The sequence below is a fragment of the Eurosta solidaginis genome, chromosome X, assembly GCF_040869045.1.
Source record: "Eurosta solidaginis isolate ZX-2024a chromosome X, ASM4086904v1, whole genome shotgun sequence".
Taxonomy (NCBI): Eukaryota; Metazoa; Arthropoda; class Insecta; order Diptera; family Tephritidae; genus Eurosta; species Eurosta solidaginis.
In genome coordinates, this window is record NC_090324.1 from 203,137,917 (window position 1) to 203,157,570 (window position 19,654).

The 19,654-nt window shown below is 40.2% G+C and overlaps 2 pseudogenes; one reads left to right on the forward strand and one right to left on the reverse strand.

Annotated features, from left to right (window-relative positions):
- The first annotated feature begins 1,499 nt into the window (after window positions 1–1,499).
- LOC137234143 (mediator of RNA polymerase II transcription subunit 29-like) lies at window positions 1,500–2,096 on the forward strand (annotated as a pseudogene).
- A 1,432-nt stretch (window positions 2,097–3,528) lies between these two features.
- LOC137235375 (T-complex protein 1 subunit eta-like) lies at window positions 3,529–4,460 on the reverse strand (annotated as a pseudogene).
- Between the last annotated feature and the right edge of the window lie 15,194 nt (window positions 4,461–19,654).

The following is a 19,654-nucleotide window of genomic DNA, read 5'->3' on the forward strand; positions in this document are numbered from 1 at the left end:
CAAGGTGATACAATACAACACGAAATTTTAGCAAATACTGACAACTTGGAGGAACTCCTTGCTTCCGAAGACTTGTGTTGGGTCGACTACGATGACGGATTTGGTCCACTAGACGATGTTCCGTTAGAAAAGTATAAGCAAATCAACAATCCTAATGACTTACATGGTAGTTTGATGGGCAAAAGAAATGTCACTCTAAAAAACGCGGTCGCAACAAGATGGCACAGCGTTCTGTCAATGCTTGATAGTCATGGGTCTCAAAGAGCCGCAATAAATAAATTGCTGAAAAACTGTAATAAAACTGACTTGATTTTACTAGAAGCTGAAGCACAGCTTATGTACAAGTTGAAGGACTTTTTACAAAAATTCAAAGATGCTGTGAACATTTTGTCTGGCGATTCATATCCATCTATTTCTCTTGCATTAATTATTCGAACGGAGATAGTGACAATATTATCTCAGAACGTCGACATTGATTTGGATGAGAATAATGCAAACTTTTCACAGTTGCATTTAATTCAAAAAATTAAAAGTAATATAAGAAGCAAACTAGACTATAGATTTCCAATAAATTCTATATTAGTGTGCGCAGCGCTGCTGGATCCGCGCTTTAGCACACTGGATTGTGTCACGGACTACTGCAACAACAGAAATATTACGAAAGTAAATTTTTTAATTAAAATGTATAAATCCCTTATTGGTGACTCAAAAAATACCGAAGGTAATAATGATAAAGATATTTCTCCACCTTCCTCTAAAATATTGAAGCTTGCGCAGAGGTATTCCACAAATTCAAAAAATATGAATTTATCAGCAGAATGCCATTTGCTGTTGAGTTTGTCTTCAAACCAAAATGTTTCAAATTTCTGGAGGGAAAACGCTGCTGCAATGCCACTATTATCTAAGTTGGCACAAAAAGTTTTGTGTATTCCGGCAACGAGTACACCCAGTGAGCGGGTTTTTTCTATTGCTGGCCTTACTGTTACAAATAAACGGTCACAGCTCAGCCCGCACAACGTAAACAAAATTATTTTTATTCACAATAACTATGAATCTTGCAAAGAAAATTTCAAATAGGTATTTTTTATATGAATACTGGAAAGGCATTTTTAGTGGCCTAAAATATAGACATAAAATAGCTGTTCTTACAAGATGTATCTGAATAAAAACGTCATTATACAATAAATATATTCATTTTAATCTTTAAATTCAGGAAGTGTTAAATCTAAGCATTTGGGAGAAATTTGCTGGATATAAATTTGAGAACCATAAATTTTTCAAAATTTCTGTAAGGTCAGAGAGTAATTGAAAAAACTTGTGGAGATCAAAATTTATTTACCAAGTACGACGGCGTCAGCCGGCGCGCTGACTTCGCCGCCGCCGCCGATATTTTACCAAGTCTACGCCGCCGCCGCCGATAAAGTAATCGGCGTAAACCTCTACTGGAAGAAGCTACAGGCCTGCCAAAATACTGCTCTCAGAACCGCCACGGGTTATCAATGAATCCCAATATGAACATGCATGGCATGCAAGAAATGAACATCGCCGGAGGTGGTGGGCCAAATCCAATGATACAACCTGGAGTTCCGTCTGTGTGAATGATGCGAGCATCACCACAACAACAAATGCAATCTCAAGTTTGAAATGCTCCTCAACAACAACAGCAACAGCAAGCTGAAAAAATGGACAACATTATAAGGTCAAAAGTCTTCTTTCGCCACTTCGGGAATTACTACTCCTTACACTAAGTACTGGCGCATTGGCATTACAAGAACATAATTTAGCAGATAATCTTAAACGTGATGCATGATGCGCGACATGCAGAATATTTGAAAAACAGTTGGAAGATTTTTATGCCTATTGTCAAATTGAATTACATTATAAACAACCTACAATGCATGCAACAATTATCATCGGCATAACATTATTTACCTAGCGCTGTAGCAGCACGTATGGAACCCAATATGCAAGACACCCCTGGTTGACCTATGACATATTCTACATACCTTAATGTTGCACGTGTTCATGTGCAATCGGCAAAATATATACATGATACTCTAATTAGTGCTGCACAGAATATTTCACAGGCTGATTGATAAATATTTAAGATAAATAAGCTGTATTATCGAAAAATACATTCGTAGAGCGCTTGAAATAACAGATTTCTCTGTTAACATTTAATTATAATAGAAAATCGCTGTATTTTTATTTATTTCTTTTAACATGTGGCTCTCCTGTGCAAAGATAATTTGACTACAGTCCGTGGAAAGAATATCCTACCACCTTTACTTCACTTGAACAACAACAACACCCTCCCCGAAGGTTTTGGGGAGTGTTATCGATGGTGGTGATCCTTTGCTGGATATAGATCCGGGACGTTTTGGTAACAATGCACCATTAAGGTACTAGCCCGACCATCTCGGGAACGATTAATATGATCACATTAAACCTTCTAAGCCATCCCGCCCAACCCCCTAGTTCCTCGAGGAAATTGGGGTCGCCAGAGCCTCGTCTGCTAAATATGTGTGTGATACATTCATATTTGTTACAGGATTCCTCTCGCATAGATGAGGTTTACAATTGGGTTGCGGAAGCTCTGAAGCTATAAAGCTTTGTCGCGTATCAACCCCTTGAGTCCCTCGTTTACTTAGGTGTACAAACATGTTTTGATTGTTTTGTGATAAGGCTGAGCTACATTACACTGAACAAGTCCACGGCGACGTTACTGATCCGTTTAACGCCTTACAGGTAGTTGGCAAAAGATACGAAGAAGGCACTACCCCCAGCGGGTTAGGGAGTTAGAATATACCCGCGGTAGGTATGCCTGTCGTAAGAGGCGAAGAAAATACCAAATTCAAGGGGTTGTGTAGCGCAACCATTTCAGATTGCCAGCGCAATATATAGCTTCGCCAAATCCAATTGTCAACCTCACCTTCGAGCGGCGAGTCCTGTTTCACTAACAGACGAGGCTCTGGCGACCCCAAGCTCCTCATGGAACTTGGGGTGGAGAGGGAGGGATGGCTTGAAGGTTTAATGTGGCCATACAAATTGTTCCCGAGATGGTCGGGCTAGCACCTTAATGGAGCTGTGTTACCGGAGCGTACCTGATCTGTATCCGGCAAAGGACCAACACATCGATAACACTCCGCAAAGCCTGCGGGGAGCAAACTATCGCGACAACAACATCAGAAGGCACTCGAAGACGATGCCTCAAAACTAACAACCAAAAGCAATAATTATCATTTCACTAAATTTTATAGTTTTTTCTTCCGGATTTGGACACAATCTTTTCATAATATTACTTAACAATCTAAGATTAAACATTTTTTTCAATTTTTATTTTGACTTACCCGCAACAACAGAATCATGTTTAATTGTATGCCGCACAATCACTATAGCATCATGTAACGAAGCTCAGTTTCTTCCAAAAATTGTTCATGTACATAATGTACATGTTCTAGCATTAACGCAACCTTTAAAAAATAAAAAATATGAAAATAAAATCAATGTCAAACCCACTATGAAACCTTAGAAAATGTTGAAACGTTCACCACCAACATGACGTTCTTCACATTGACCCAAAACACTTGAATTAATATCATTAGCTTTAGTCATAACAGCACCACCACAAACTTGCATTGTACGTTTCAAATCTTCTTCTGGAACACTAACAGCACAGAAGCAACATCACCAATTGGTAGTTTAGATAACACAACATTGGTGCCTTACTTAGCTAGTTTATTGTACATAATACGCCATGCAGCATCAACAATTTTCTGATATTCTTGACATTTATCAACACGTACTTCAACATTATCACGCTCAGCCTTCAATTCCAGTTCTATATTTAATATTGCGATTTTATATTTTTTGTATGACTTTAGTCCATCAAAGAAAAGTAAAGCGTCCACAACCATTTTAGAAAAGAAATCTTTTTGTTAATGAATAAGTTTGGAGGACATTGCTGTGGCAGCGCATTTTTCGAATAAAGCACGTTGTTGTTCCTTTGATTGGCGCTTCTACATATACAGCCGTGCCATATTTTGGTCATGCATAATTGTAATGTTTTAAGTATAGCTTTAATGATGATACGTGCATGCACGCCTTCCTCATCATACGGCTTAACTTGTTTTAAGATTTCACCTGTTTAAAGTACTACTGAAGTGGCGCCATCGCCGACCTGATAAGAGAAACATTTTTGTTCTACACATTCTAATATAACAAAAAACTTACCTCAGCATCTTGAGATTTGGCGATGTTGACTAGAGTTTTACGGCTGGATGCACAATTACCAATAGCTTCAGAATGGTTGCACCATCATTTGAAATTGTGGCCTTACCACTAGAATCAACAAGATGCTTGTCCATACTGCGTGGACTCAATGTAGTGCGTACAGCGTCCACAATTGATTGCGAGGCATTCATGTTGGATATGAGTTGAGGCTTACCTTGAGAGCTATCGGTACCCAAAAATTTTTTACACAAAAACTCATATGTACCCAATACAAGTTCAGGACGTTTATATTTATCGACACGCTGTCCGGTGTGGCCCAAATGTTGGAAATATTCAGTTGGCACTGTTGAGAAAAAATATGGATCAATGAACACAAGTAAAAGTGAAAGATTTTTTTACCATCTGTTGTTACTTTACATATAAGGCATTGGAAACCACGAGCAGCATCTACAAATTGCATATGAGCCTTGCAACGATTACATCTAATTGGACCCAATTCACCAAAATTTACAATGGGTGGCTCATATTCACCCTCAACCGTGCGTGCCATTGGTGAGATGGTAAGTGTAAAGGACAAAGCTGTTGTTTTTAATAAATCAGCTGTTGAAGGTATGCAATACAAAGAGGACCTGCAAACAAGAAAGACCAATGTAATTGCCAAAAAACATTAATTTCGAATATCAATATCTAACGTAACGTGGCGAGGAGTTACCCTGATCTTGTACCACATATTTTGTGGTCACCAATGGTGGTAGTAAACCCTGTTCATTAGTAACAAAAGCACCACCAGCGCTATTTTGATTTTCAATGAAAACGCTTATCGGATTTGGCATCTGTTCAGGATCTAAACGGCGTTGGGCTTGATCATACTGTTGCGGCTGTTGATAACTATATACCAGTACCAGGAGCAGGCGGTTGCTAAAGAAAATAATACAAAAATAGTCATCAGTAATATTTGAAATATATTAGTTGTATTAACATACATTATACGGAATTATCCAGGAAACCACCTTCAATAATTTCAAATGTTACACCGAATTTTGTGCCGCCTTCCACCTTCTCGAAAAAGCATTCATTTTATGCGTCAACGGTGACGTTGAAGGCTTCGCTTACACGCGGCAACTGTAGAAGCACTAGCGCACATATGCCGCTCAAACAATTGTAATGCATTATAGTTTTATACTACATACATGAATTCAAATTGCCACAAACGTATCAAAATCGAGGGGCCACGTATGGAAGCACATCCACAGTGTTGGGAAGCCAATTTGTAGTATAAAATGGAACACGTCACAAATTTTGGAGGAAAGCTCGGCATAGATCGTCTCTTCTATTTTTTATTTTAACACAAAATGATTTTGTCGAGAAAGAATTATATTATCCTTACCGGAATATTTGATTTTTAAGTGGGTCCCTCCGCAGAATTTTTTGATTTTATAAATTTTTCCACCGCTGAGGTTACGCGCAGATGAAATCACAGTTGGAATTAGCACTTCGAAGAAATAAAATGGCGCGCACCTCCCGCTGACAATTTTCAAATTTCACCATTCAAATGGATATAATGTGAGAAAAAGAGTGAGATAATATATATAAAATAAATATTTGATCATGATATTTCATTTTCTGAACTCTATGCTCCGAATTTTCAAATGCACACTCGGTGTATTTGTGGCTGTCAAAAAACTCAAGTGAATGTGTGCGTTTTTGGTCACAAGATTTTTGCTGGGTTGATATGGAATACTCTTGACACAATGTCACGGCGCTCATAATAAGTCAATATAAGTCAGGCCTTCCATAATGACGAACATATAAGAGGGCGTCTTGTGTACGTTCATGCAAATATCGAGGCGATCCAGTAAATGAAGACAGCAAAATTACTAACTGACCTATATTTTCAGGATTGCAATCCTCATTAACAGCATCCCTTATATGTATATAATAATCTACACGTTACCAGAATGAGTTTCAAAAGGATCCAACTGAAAGGAGACCCTACAAGTTTTAAAAGTTAAAAACGTTATCCTGACACCAGGCAAGGAAATAAATTCTGTCAACGGAATAAACTGGTTACCATAAAGGAGCACATCAAAGAAGACGAAACCAACAGTGCATATGAAGTAAATAAATCGCATTGCATCCAATTGGGCCATTGATTTCGACAACAAATGACTGGCAAATGCCTAAAATCAGAGTGGATTAGACGCAAAAGGCAATTAACAACAGGCAGCATAAGAGCTGGAAAAAATTGGACTAGCACCACTAAATTACACATTAGACTGGCAGCATGTTGGCGCAATTTTTTTAAGTATACCTTAAATTTTACAATCAATTGAGCGGCATTATGGACGCTAAACCATTAGCAAAAAATTTTGTTTTTGATTAGGAATTTTTTTTTTTTAAATTAGAACTAGGTGAATTCGGAAAAATAACTTAATCTTAAAATTTAAAATGTAAAAAGAAATAATTAAAAACTAAAATTCAAAATGTCAGGAATTTTTTTTAAATTAGAATCAACATTCTGAAAAAGTATAATATAAAATATTTCTTTCACCTCTCCAATTAAACTTAACAAAAAAAAAATAGAAAGAGTTTCAGTTACTCCCTTGATATGAATGACATAAAGACGGAAGAAGAATTTCATAAGATATTCGAAAAGTGTGAAAACACAATAAAAAATTTTATTAAAATATCAGTAGAGATTCTAAAGGAAAGTAAACTTGAAAAGCAAGGTCCGACACCGATTACCATAGAAGAATATCGGCGACGGAATAAGCTTAACAAAAAGGTAGAAATTCCTAAAACTCCTCCGATTATACAAAGAAGAAGGAAACGGGGAGGTAAGCAATTTAAAAACAAGAAGGAAATAGCTGAAACTTTTAAGCTCTTAAATATTACCACCAATAAAAAGATAGATTAACATTAAAACAAGTAAGGAAGGCTCAGTTCGGGTGTAACCGAACATTACATACTCAGCTGAGAGCTTTAGAGACAAAATAAGGGAAAATCACCATTTAGCAAAATGAACCTAGAGTAACCCTGGAATGTGTTTGTATGACATGGGTTTCAAATGGAAGGTATTAAAGAGTATTTTAAAAGAGAGTGGGCCATAGTTCTATAGGTGGACGCCATTTCGGGATATCGCCATAAAGGTGGACCAGAGGTCACTCTAGAATGTGTTTGTACGATATGGGTATCAAATGAAAGGTGTTAATGAGTATTTTAAAAGGGGGTGTGCCTTAGTTCTATAGGTGGACGCCTCTTCGAGATATCGCAATAAAGGTGGATCAGGGGTGACTTTAGAATGTGTTTGTACGATATGGGTATCAAAAGAAAGGTGTTAATGGGTATTTTAAAAGGTAGTGGACATTAGTTCTATAGGTATCGCCATAAAGGTGGACTAGGGGTGACTAGAATGCGTTTGTACGATATGGGTATCAAATTAAAGGTATTAATGAGGGTTTTAAAAGGGAGTGGCCTTTAGTTGTATATTGTGAGGACCCCAAAACCGAGGGTTTTGTACCCTCACAACATATACCTATTTTTCATTTTTCTTACATACATGTTATACAAGAATTGAATTTAACTCTGAATTTAACATTTATACATTTTTATGACATGAATTATACCTTTATGAATTACACGTCAAAACAAATACATGCGGTCGCATATTGAATTATTATTTACTAAATTGAAGGATAAACCAGACTTGCGCACTTTTGCACGCAAGCACAATATTTACATTTTTCGCCCACATAAGTTTCAAATATAGGTCACCCTAACATACACTAAAACATTTGGAAGGAAAATGGAAATGCACAAAACATAAAATTGTGCCGGTCAACCAACCCTTTGCGCATCCAATGCACTCAGCCACAAATACAAACATAATAATTTGGATAAACAAAGATCAGCAGTAAAAGTCGCCAAACTAAGCGCCGCTACTAATTGGGACTTTTCTCTACATACTTACGTACAAGCATACGACACACCAACGCACGCGCTAAGCAGAAGCCGAAAGCATCAAACGAGGCCAACGCACCATCAAAACCAAGTGACAGCGAACATACGCATAAACACAAATGATCGAATTCGATAGGTAAAGCAAAGACTGGAAAACACGGCAGGCATACAACAAGCGTACGTACGAGATTTGGCACATTGTTCGCTATGTATATTAGGGCTCCCTAAAATTGGTATATGAAATGCCGGGATAGCGGATCGTCATACATGATCGAAAATATGCATATATGTATATATATCGATGTACCACCATATGTATGATAATGGAAAGAGGGAAAACGCATGTTAGCATGTAAGCGTATGTATGTACCAATAGAATACAGCGAAAGTAGCGTTAAACTAGAATTCGATTTTTGCATTTCCAACTTTTATAATTGTTATTGTAAAACTACTGACTGCCTGCGTGCAGTCCTACATAATTCTATAACTGAGAAATTATTACAATGAATTGTTTTTAGGAAATAACTGTCCACAGGCGTACAAAATCGTATATAAGGGCGGCAAATTAGCTTGTAAGATCAGAAGCTAGGAGATAGGCATACGAGTCAGTGGGCTTCTACCACTGACCAACACGACCTGAAGGTTTCCACTTCATTTCGTGAATTATTTTATATTCAGTAGGAGGTTTCTACTCCAACTGACGGAGAGCTAGCAGAGGGGTTCTACCTCAGCTACTCTTATTTAGACAGGGACAAAGAATAGGAGTAGCTCTTAAGGATATCGATCCTTTTTTTTAAATAAACTTTATAACGTTTTCAGAACTCCTTTGTCTATTTATTTTCATCGGAATAGGTTCCCCCACCAAATATAGGAACCCTGGACGGACTGGGCATACCTCAGCAGGAATTAGTCCGTCACATATGGCGCCCGAGAAGGCTTATAAATAAAAACACATATGGCACCCAAGAAGACTTAAGGAAGATCAAGGAAATTATCAAGGCTTTACATAAAGGAAGGTAACAAGGATACACGGAAAGCAAAACAACGAAGGCTAAGCACACAAACTAACAAGGAAAGGATACGCAAATAAGAAAATGGTAAAGGTATCATGGTTATATTATCTGACCCGAGAGGAGCTGGTAAGTTACCACTCGGAGTTCGAGCTGGATGATACGGGAACGGTAGACGAACTAAGGAAGCGATTGGCGGCGTTCGTACAGGCAGAAAAGGACAACGAGAAATGGCGTGATCGGCTTACAGAACTAGCTCTACAACATGCAAGGACGACATCTAATCTAAACAAACCACAGGCAAGTAGTCGTTCGACATCTCCAAGCGCTACGAGAACGGATGACGAGAATACAACCGGCGCACCCATCCAACACGAGGTCCCACAACCACCACTATATGCGATGCAACAGCCAGGCACATACGCAACCACTATGGACCGGGTAAGAAAATGGGGTTTAAAATACGACGGGGGCAAGGATCCTCTAGGGTTCATAGAACGCGTGGAAGAACTGGCAGAAGGATACGAAATAAACGTCAACTCGATACCACGAGCATTGCCGGAGCTACTCAAAGACAAAGCGTTGGTTTGGTACCGAAATAACAACCGGAGTTGGAACGAGTGGGACTCATTCAAGAAAGATTTCCTAAAATTTTTCCTCAGCTCCAGATATTTTGAACAGTTGGACGACGAGATACGGGCACGCATGCAAAGACCAGGAGAGAAGTTTAAGGATTATGTGCTAGCACTACAAGGGCTGATGCGACATGCCGCCCACACCGAAGACCAAAAGCTAAACCGCATATACAGGAACTCCCGCAGAGAAATCCAGCTGTATGTTAAAAGAGGCGAGGTCAGCAGCCTGGAAGAATTGGTAAGTTTGGTAGAAGATTATGAAAATATTACCCCTGACAGATATCCGATGCGACCAACGGCAAGACCATTTGTACCAAGGCGCCCAGAAGAACGTTACCAATATATACAGGCAGAGGAGCGGGAACAGCAGACAGAGAAACAACCATCCCAGAAATCAGACCCGGCACCAAGATACATCGATACAAACACGGCGTGCAGACGATGCGGAGGAGGCGGCCATGTCTCATACGGTTGCCGTAGCGCTCTCATCGAATTCTGCTGGACATGCGGAAAAGTAGGCACACTCACACGAAATTGTTGTAGACGAACGCAGGGAAACGGCCAGAGACCTCATTGGCACCGAGGAGTGGGGTCTCCCCAAAAGCAACCTCGGGAAAACTAAACACGTTAAGACATACAAAGGGCCGGATCTTGGCGAATATTACGGTGAATGGCGAAGAGGTAGTAGCAGCAATCGACACAGGGGCGACGCGAAGCTTTGTGAGTGGAACATTGGCAAGAAGGCTGAAGACAGGTATATTCAAGGCGATAGAAACACGAGTGATACTGGGAGATGGCAAACCTAAGATGATCATAGAAGCGGTAGATGTAGAAGTGAGAATGAGTAACCAAGTGCTGCGAAATGAAATGCTAATCCTACCAGGACTAGTCGACCAAGTGGTGCTTGGAACGGATTACCTAGCGAAGGTGAACATGGAGATGAGATGCGGAGAACAAACGCTAACCTTGAACACAAACAATCAGGAGGAGGATGCGGTCACTTGTACAACAATGGTCGAAAGTAGAAATGAAAGTAGTCACAAAGATAACAGCCTAAAAGTTGCGAACACAGACGAGTCGGTGAGTAAATTTCTCAACAAAGAATTACAGATGTTCCAGGAAATGTCAGGTGTATCCAACGTGGCCACGCACAAGATAGTGATGAAAGACGACCGCCCCATAAAACAAAGATATTACCCGAAAAATCCCAAGATGCAAGAGATTATTAATAAGGAAATCGATGAGCTTATCGAGAAAGGTTGCATCGAACCTTCTAGAAGCCCGCACAGCGCACCAATAGTTTTGGCAAGGAAGAAAAATGGTAAATGGAGACTGTGCGTAGATTACCGCCAACTAAACGCAAGGTCAGTACCAGACGCATACCCGTTACCCCGTATCCAACACATCCTGGATAGATTGAGAAGTCCTCGGTTTATCAGCAGCCTCGATTTAAAAAACGGATATTGGCAAATCCCCATGGAAGAAAACAGCAAACAATACACCGCATTCACTGTACCCGGACGTGGGCTATATCAATGGAAAGTAATGCCGTTCGGTCTGCACTCAGCCCCAGCAACTTTCCAGAGAGCACTCGATCACGTTATAGGACCAGAGTTGGAACCTTACGCATTCGCATATCTAGATGACATCATCATTACGAGCAAAACATTGGAAGAACACATAATACACCTGGCGGAAGTATTTCAACGGCTGCGAAGAGCAAACCTTAAGATAAACCCGGAAAAATGTGAGTTTTTTAAGAAACGTTTAAAGTATCTAGGTCATGTCGTTAGCGAGGAAGGCATTCACACGGACCCGGACAAGATAGCAGCCATCAAAGAGTTGACACCGCCAAACAATTTACGCGAACTACGAAGATTCCTAGGAGTGGTATCGTGGTACAGGAGATTCGTCTCAGACTTTTCACAAGTTTCACACCCGTTGACGTCAATGCTAAAGAAAGGAAGGAAGTGGAAGTGGTCGGAAGAGCAGCAGTCGGCATTCGAAGCATTAAAAGCCGCACTCACCCAAGCACCTGTACTAGCTTGTCCAGATTTTTCGAAGAAGTTTTGCCTACAGACGGATGCAAGCGATTTTGGCCTCGGAGCAGTGCTCACCCAAGGATCAGACAGCGAAGAACGAGTGATTGCTTATGCGAGTCGCCGACTTAACAAGGCAGAAGCAAATTATTCCCCGACAGAGAAAGAATGTTTGGCAATAGTGTGGGCGATAAGGAAGATGAGACCCTACCTAGAGGGATACACGTTCACGGTAATCACAGACCACCTAGCTCTAAAATGGTTAAACGCAATAGACAATCCGACGGGACGGATTGCTAGATGGGCACTAGAACTACAACAATACTCTTTCGACGTACAGTACCGGAAAGGAAAGCTAAACGTGGTGGCAGATGCACTTTCGAGACAGCCGATGGACGAGCAACTAACTATGTTGACAGTAGAGCAAAGCAAAGACGAGTGCAAGTGGCTAAAAGCGAAGATTACAGAGGTAAGAAAGGCTCCGGAGAAATTCCCAGACTATGTGATCGAGGACGGAAAGCTCTACAGGAGAATAGAGAGTCAAGTTGATGGTGGAGACGCAGTACCCTGGAAGCTATGTGTACCGACCCCACAGAGACGCAGAGTGCTGGCGGAAATTCATGACACATCAAGCGCAGGACACATGGGCGTTCGAAAATCTATTGCACGAACGACGACACGATATTACTGGCCCGGAATGTTCAGAGACGTAAGGAAGTACGTACAACAATGTCATGGATGTCAGGTATACAAACCTAGTCAACAACAGGCCGCGGGTAAGATGTTAACTAAAATTCCAGAAGAACCGTGGGCAACAGTGTGTGTAGACTTTGTTGGTCCAATGCCACGCTCAAAACATGGTAATACAATGGCATTAGTTTTCGTTGACAGATTTTCAAAATGGGTGGAGATAATGGCAATTAGAAAGGCAACAACAGAAAGCGTAGTACGAGGATTTAGAGAGAGAATTTTGGCACGATTTGGCATCCCAAAGGTATTAATCACAGACAACGGAGCGCAGTTCGTGAGCAAACGTTTTAAGAAGTATTTGGAGGAGCTTGGCGTAAAACACCAGCTGACAGCACCATACACACCGCAGGAGAATCCGACAGAAAGAGGGAACCGCAACATCAAGAGGATGATAGCACAGTTTTCAGGGAATGAGCAGAGAACATGGGACGAGCTGATACCAGAGATAACACTCGCATTAAACACAAGCGTATGCGAATCGACAGGGTACAGTCCAGCGTATGTAGTACAAGGCAGAGAACCAAGGATTCCCAATAGCCTTTACGACGAGCATACATACGGTACAGGTGAGAGAGTAGCTAATCCAGCCGAGAAATCAATGAAGATGAAGGAGATATTCGAGATGGTACGACGGAAGCAAGAGCGAGCATCAGCAGAGCAAGCAAAGCATTATAATTTAAGAAGAAGGCAATGGCGACCGGCTATAGGCGACCTAGTGCTGGTAAAGGAGCATCAGCTGTCAAAAGCGGTGGATAACTTTGCAGCCAAACTAGCGCCCAGGTACAGTGGACCCCACCGGGTAACGAACTTTGTATCACCAGTGATCGTAGAGCTAGACAAAGTTTTCAGAGGAAGGAGGAGGACAGCCCACTTAAGTGAGCTGAAAGCATACCACGCAACAGACGCCGCCGACAATAATGAATCCATAAAGCAAAGGAATGAACAGGGTAACAAGAAGAACGCTAGTGAAGATCAAATCCCGTCAACATCGTCCAATCGAACAACAAACAATATCCCCGAGGTACAACAACAGAGAGAGAACAGCGAGGTAGCCATCTGTGGTACGCTCACACGAGTCAGCGAAGGGACCGGGAGGCAACGAGGAGAGAACCAAAGTACAAACCAACAACTGGTAATATACAGAGACGCTCAAGTGCAAAACAATACGGAGAATCAGGTACGAACATTTCCAGAAAATCAGGTACAGGTCGCTCGAGGAACCCAGGTAGAGATCACCAGAGGACCGATACCTGGAGCAATTTTACACCTAGGAAGACAGTTTGCTATAGCAGCCCTAAACGAACACACACCCAGAGACAACTCCGGAATAACGGATTATTACGTGAGATTCTACTGCAACTCGAATCAAATCGGTAGTAACGTACACACCCAACCGCAACAGTATCAAATCATACACGAAGAAATTTCATTTCAAGGAGTACCCGGACTTCGGATCAACCACTAAAGCCCGGTAAACTCAAACCACAATTACATAATCACATAAATATACCCTGTAACTAGGCTCATGATATACCACATTTTTTTTTAAATCCACCATATTCGGTGAGACCACCCTAATGAAAATCCACCAGTTTTTCATTTACAGTATAGACTTGCATCACATACACCACCGACGGGAAGGGCAGCGAAACGCCAACAACGAACGACGACAGCGAAATATTAAGCCGTGTGGCCAGCGAGGTCAACGGCAGCCTCAACAACAGCAACAAACACAACGACGACAGCGAAATATTAAGCCGTTTGGACAGCGAGGTCAACGGCAGCCTCAACAAACACAACGACGACAGCGAAATATTAACCCGTATGGACAGTAAGGTCAACGGCAGCCTCAACGACAACAACAACCATGACGACAGCGACGACGAAGGCAGTGCGAGCGAACACTTCTTCCGAGTACGGATCACACGCATCGGCACGGTGACCGTAAGCTTCGCTGCGGTAGGTGAGGGGGGAGTGTGAGGACCCCAAAAGCGAGGGTTTTGTACCCTCACAACATATACCTATTTTTCATTTTTCTTACATACATGTTATACAAGAATTGAATTTAACTCTGAATTTAACATTTATACATTTTTATGACATGAATTATACCTTTATGAATTACACGTCAAAACAAATACATGCGGTCGCATATTGAATTATTATTTACTAAATTGAAGGATAAACCAGACTTGCGCACTTTTGCACGCAAGCATAATATTTACATTTTTCGCCCACATAAGTTTCAAATATAGGTCACCCTAACATACACTAAAACATTTGGAAGGAAAATGGAAATGCACAAAACATAAAATTGTGCCGGTCAACCAACCCTTTGCGCATCCAATGCACTCAGCCACAAATACAAACATAATAATTTGGATAAACAAAGACCAGCAGTAAAAGTCGCCAAACTAAGCGCCGCTACTAATTGGGACTTTTCTCTACATACTTACGTACAAGCATACGACACACCAACGCACGCGCTAAGCAGAAGCCGAAAGCATCAAACGAGGCCAACGCACCATCAAAACCAAGTGACAGCGAACATACGCATAAACACAAATGATCGAATTCGATAGGTAAAGCAAAGACTGGAAAACACGGCAGGCATACAACAAGCGTACGTACGAGATTTGGCACATTGTTCGCTATGTATATTAGGGCTCCCTAAAATTGGTATATGAAATGCCGGGATAGCGGATCGTCATACATGATCGAAAATATGCATATATGTATATATACCGATGTACCACCATATGTATGGTAATAGAAAGAGTGAAAACGCATGTTAGCATGTAAGCGTATGTATGTACCAATAGAATACAGCGAAAGTAGCGTTAAACTAGAATTCGATTTTTGCATTTCCAACTTTTATAATTGTTATTGTAAAATTACTGACTGCCTGCGTGCAGTCCTACATAATTCTATAACTGAGGAATTATTACAATGAATTGTTTTTAGGAAGTAACTGTCCACAGGCGTACAAAATCGTATATAAGGGCGGCAAATTAGCTTGTAAGATCAGAAGCTAGGAGATAGGCATACGAGTCAGTGGGCTTCTACCACCGGCCAATACGACCTGAAGGTTTCCACTTCATTTCGTGAATTATTTTATATTCAGTAGGAGGTTTCTACTCCAACTGACGGAGAGCTAGCAGAGGGGTTCTACCTCAGCTACTCTTATTTAGACAGGGACAAAGAATAGGAGTAGCTCTTAAGGATATCGATCCTTTTTTTTTAATAAACTTTATAACGTTTTCAGAACTCCTTTGTCTATTTATTTTCATCGGAATAGGTTCCCCCACCAAATATAGGAACCCTGGACGGACTGGGCATACCTCAGCAGGAATTAGTCCGTCACAATATGTGAAGGCGTTTTCGAGATATGGATGAAAATGTGGACAAGTGTGACCCAGAACATCATCTGTCGGGTACCGCTTATTTATTTATATATGTAATACCACGAATAGTATTCCGACCAAGATTCCAAGGGCTTTTGATATCGCCCTGCAGAACTTTTTCATTTTCTTCTACTTAATATGGTAGGTGTCACACCTATTTCACAAAGTTATATTTTGCATCAACAAATGAATCAAATTACCATGTTTCATCTCTTTTTTCATATTTGGTATAGAATTAGGAGGGTGGGGCCGTGTGTAGAAGTCCACGAAAGTGGGGAAAGCTTCTGACCGCCATTCACCTGGGAATGGCCAGAGCGATTCTTTTGCATGCGGTGCAAGCAGCTCACTACTGCCGGTCGATTGCGGCCAAGTATCCTCTGGGTAGCCGCTAAACATCCGTGAGTGATGTGAGCTAATGTGAGAATGCGAAATCCTGGCTAGGCCACTCTGACATAATCGGTTTAAGGGCTAGCCGGGGGGGGGGGGGGGGGGGGGAGATCTCATCGGGAGCGTCCGTACACCTCTAGGCGCGGCTGCAAGCGGGCGTCTGTCTTGGAGCAAGCGGCTCGCTATAAAAACGTGCCAAGTAATATTTTCACCCCCGCTGAGCGGGTTGTGCGCTGGGCTTGGGACCCGCCACGTAAAACCATACTCCAATGAAATATAACAACAAGCCACCAGCATCAACACTAGCAACAACATCAGCACTGAAATCCAGCGAAGAATCAATCCTACCAAGAAATGCTACTTTGGACTAGGTAGGCAATTGAAAAGTAAAGTCCTCTCTCGGCGAACGAAAATCATACTCTACAAGTCACTTATCGTACCCGTCCTGCTATATGGGGCAGACGCATGGACCATGACAACAGCAGATAAAGCGGAAAAGTTCTTCGAAAGATATATGGACCTCTACGCGTTGGCGATGGCGAGTACCGAAGAAGATTTAATGATGAGCTGTACGAGCTATACGCAGACATCAACATAGTTCAGCGAATTAAAACGCAGCGGCTGCGCTGGCTAGGCCATGTTATGCGAATGCAAGATGATGCTCCGGCCAAGAAAGTGTTTCTATCGGAACCCGCCTATGGAAGCAGAGGTAGAGAGCGGCCCCCACTCCGTTGGAAGGACCAGGTGGAAAACGATTTAGACTCCCTTGGTGTGACCAATTGGCGCCGGTTGGCGGAGCGAAGGAGCGACTGGCGCGCCTTGTTGGACGGCCATAACCGTTTAGACGGTTAAGCGCCAATTAAGTAAGTAAGTATAGAATTATGGAATTTTTTTCATTTTTCGTAATTTTCGATATCGGAAAAGTGGGCGTGGTCACAGTCGGATTTCGGCCATTTCTTACACCAAGATAAAGTGAGCTCAGATAAGTACGTGAACTAAGTTTAGTAAAGATATATCGATTTTTGCTCAAGTTATCGTGTTAACGGCCGAGCGGAAGGACAGAAGGTCGACTGTGTATAAAAACTGAGCTAGGCTTCAACCGATTTCGCCCATTTTCACAGAAAAACGTTATCGTCATAGAATCTATGTCCATACCAAATTTCACAAGGATTGGTAAATTGTTGTTCGACTTATGGCATTAAAAGTATTCTAGACGAATTAAATGAAAAAGGGCGGGCCACGCCCATTTTGAAATTTTATTTTATTTTTGTATTTTGTTGCACCATATCATTACTGGAGTTGAATGTTGACATAATTTACTTATATACTGTAAAGATATTAATTTTTTTGTTAAAATTTGACTTAAAAATTTTTTTTTCAAATGTGGGTGTGGTCGTTCTCCGATCTTGCTAATTTTTATTAAGCATACATATAGTAACAGGAGTAAGGTTCCTGCCAAATGTCATCATGATATCTTCAACGACTGCCAAATTACAGCTTGCAAAACTTTTAAATTACCTTCTTTTAAAAGTGGGCGGTGCCACGCCTATTGTTCAACATTTTACTAATTTTCTATTTTGCATCATAAGGTCAACGCGCCTACCAAGTCTCATAGCTTTATCAGTCTTTGGTAATGAATTATCGCACTTTTTCTGTTTTTCGAAATTTTCGATATCAAAAAAGTGGGCGTGGTTGTTGTCCGATTTCGTTAATTTTAAATAGCGATCTGAGATGAGCGCCCAGGAACCTACACACCAAATTTCATCAAGATACCTCAAAATTTATTCAAGTTATCGTGTTTATGGACGGACGGACGGACGGACATGGCTCAATAAAATTTTTTTCGATACTGATGATTTTGATATATGGAAGTCTATATCTATCTCGATTCCTTTATACCTGTACAACCAGTCTTTATCCAATCAAAGTTATTATACTCTGTGAGCTCTGCTCAGCTGAGTGTGAAAATAATATTGCTTTGAATTATATGGATACTGATTCATTCATAAATGATATTCAAACTGATGACTTTTATAATGATATTCGTGATCAAAATGTTTCGATACATCCTCATATCCAAAGGAAAATATTTTTATTTTCCTCAATTGAATAAGAAGGTTCTAGGCATGATGAAGGATGTATGTAATGTGAAGTTAATAAAAGATTTTATAGGTTTAAGAGCAAAAATGTATTCATTTAAAATTGATAACGATATAAATGAAGCTAAAAAAATTAAGGGAATAAAAAAATGTGTAACTTCTACATTGAGTTTAAGTGATTTTAGAAAATGTCTGTTGGAAAATAAATTGTATAATGCAACAATGTATACATTTACACCTAATTTACATACGGTTTATACACAAAATATTTATAAAGTAGCTCTAAGCAATATGGACGATTAGCGAATTGTACGAGAAAATCATATTGATACTTATGCTTATGGTCATTTCGAAACCTTATAGGAGTACTTTACTGTAATACATTTACGAAAAAATAATAATAAACATTTTATATATTATATAATTTATTTTTATTAAATAAAAATTTTGAACATAATTGACCACATATTACTGTGTTGTATTTTTCTTTCTGCTCATAATTGTAATGTATTGGTGGCTTCAGATAATTAACCAGTTCAATCGGTGGCTGTAAATTTCCAAAACTATCAAAATATTTTTTTAGTTTTTTCTTAATACTTTCATAGCTTTAGCAAGATTTGCTAATACAGCCATATGATTATTTGACATGATTTTAAACGAGCGGTCAAAAAAATCTGTTACCTATCAGCTGTGTATCTGATAATAATCTGCTAAATCTGTTACCTATAAGTTGTGAATCTGATAATAATCTGGTCTGGTATAAATTTAATTATTTTTGAACTGTTATATATTAAACTTTTGTTTGCCAGCAAGGGCACTGTAACCTTTAATAATGTTACCGGTAATATCCTTGTACATATTTGTTGTGAAGATCTCTTATAATTATGAATCGGTTTTGTTTTTGCAGATGGTAGGTTTTTATGTGTATATTAATCCACAATTTGATTAAGTATATACACACCGACACACATATATATACCGCAAAACAATTTCGTTGCCTACATTTAGGCGCATCCGTTCTTTCGGTTTGTGTTCTGGCCGATCTATATCAGCATCTGATCAGTGGAGAAATCAAAAAGAGACATGAGTTGTATGTGATCCATCAAGCAGGAAAGGTTTTTGTGGTTGTTGTTGTTT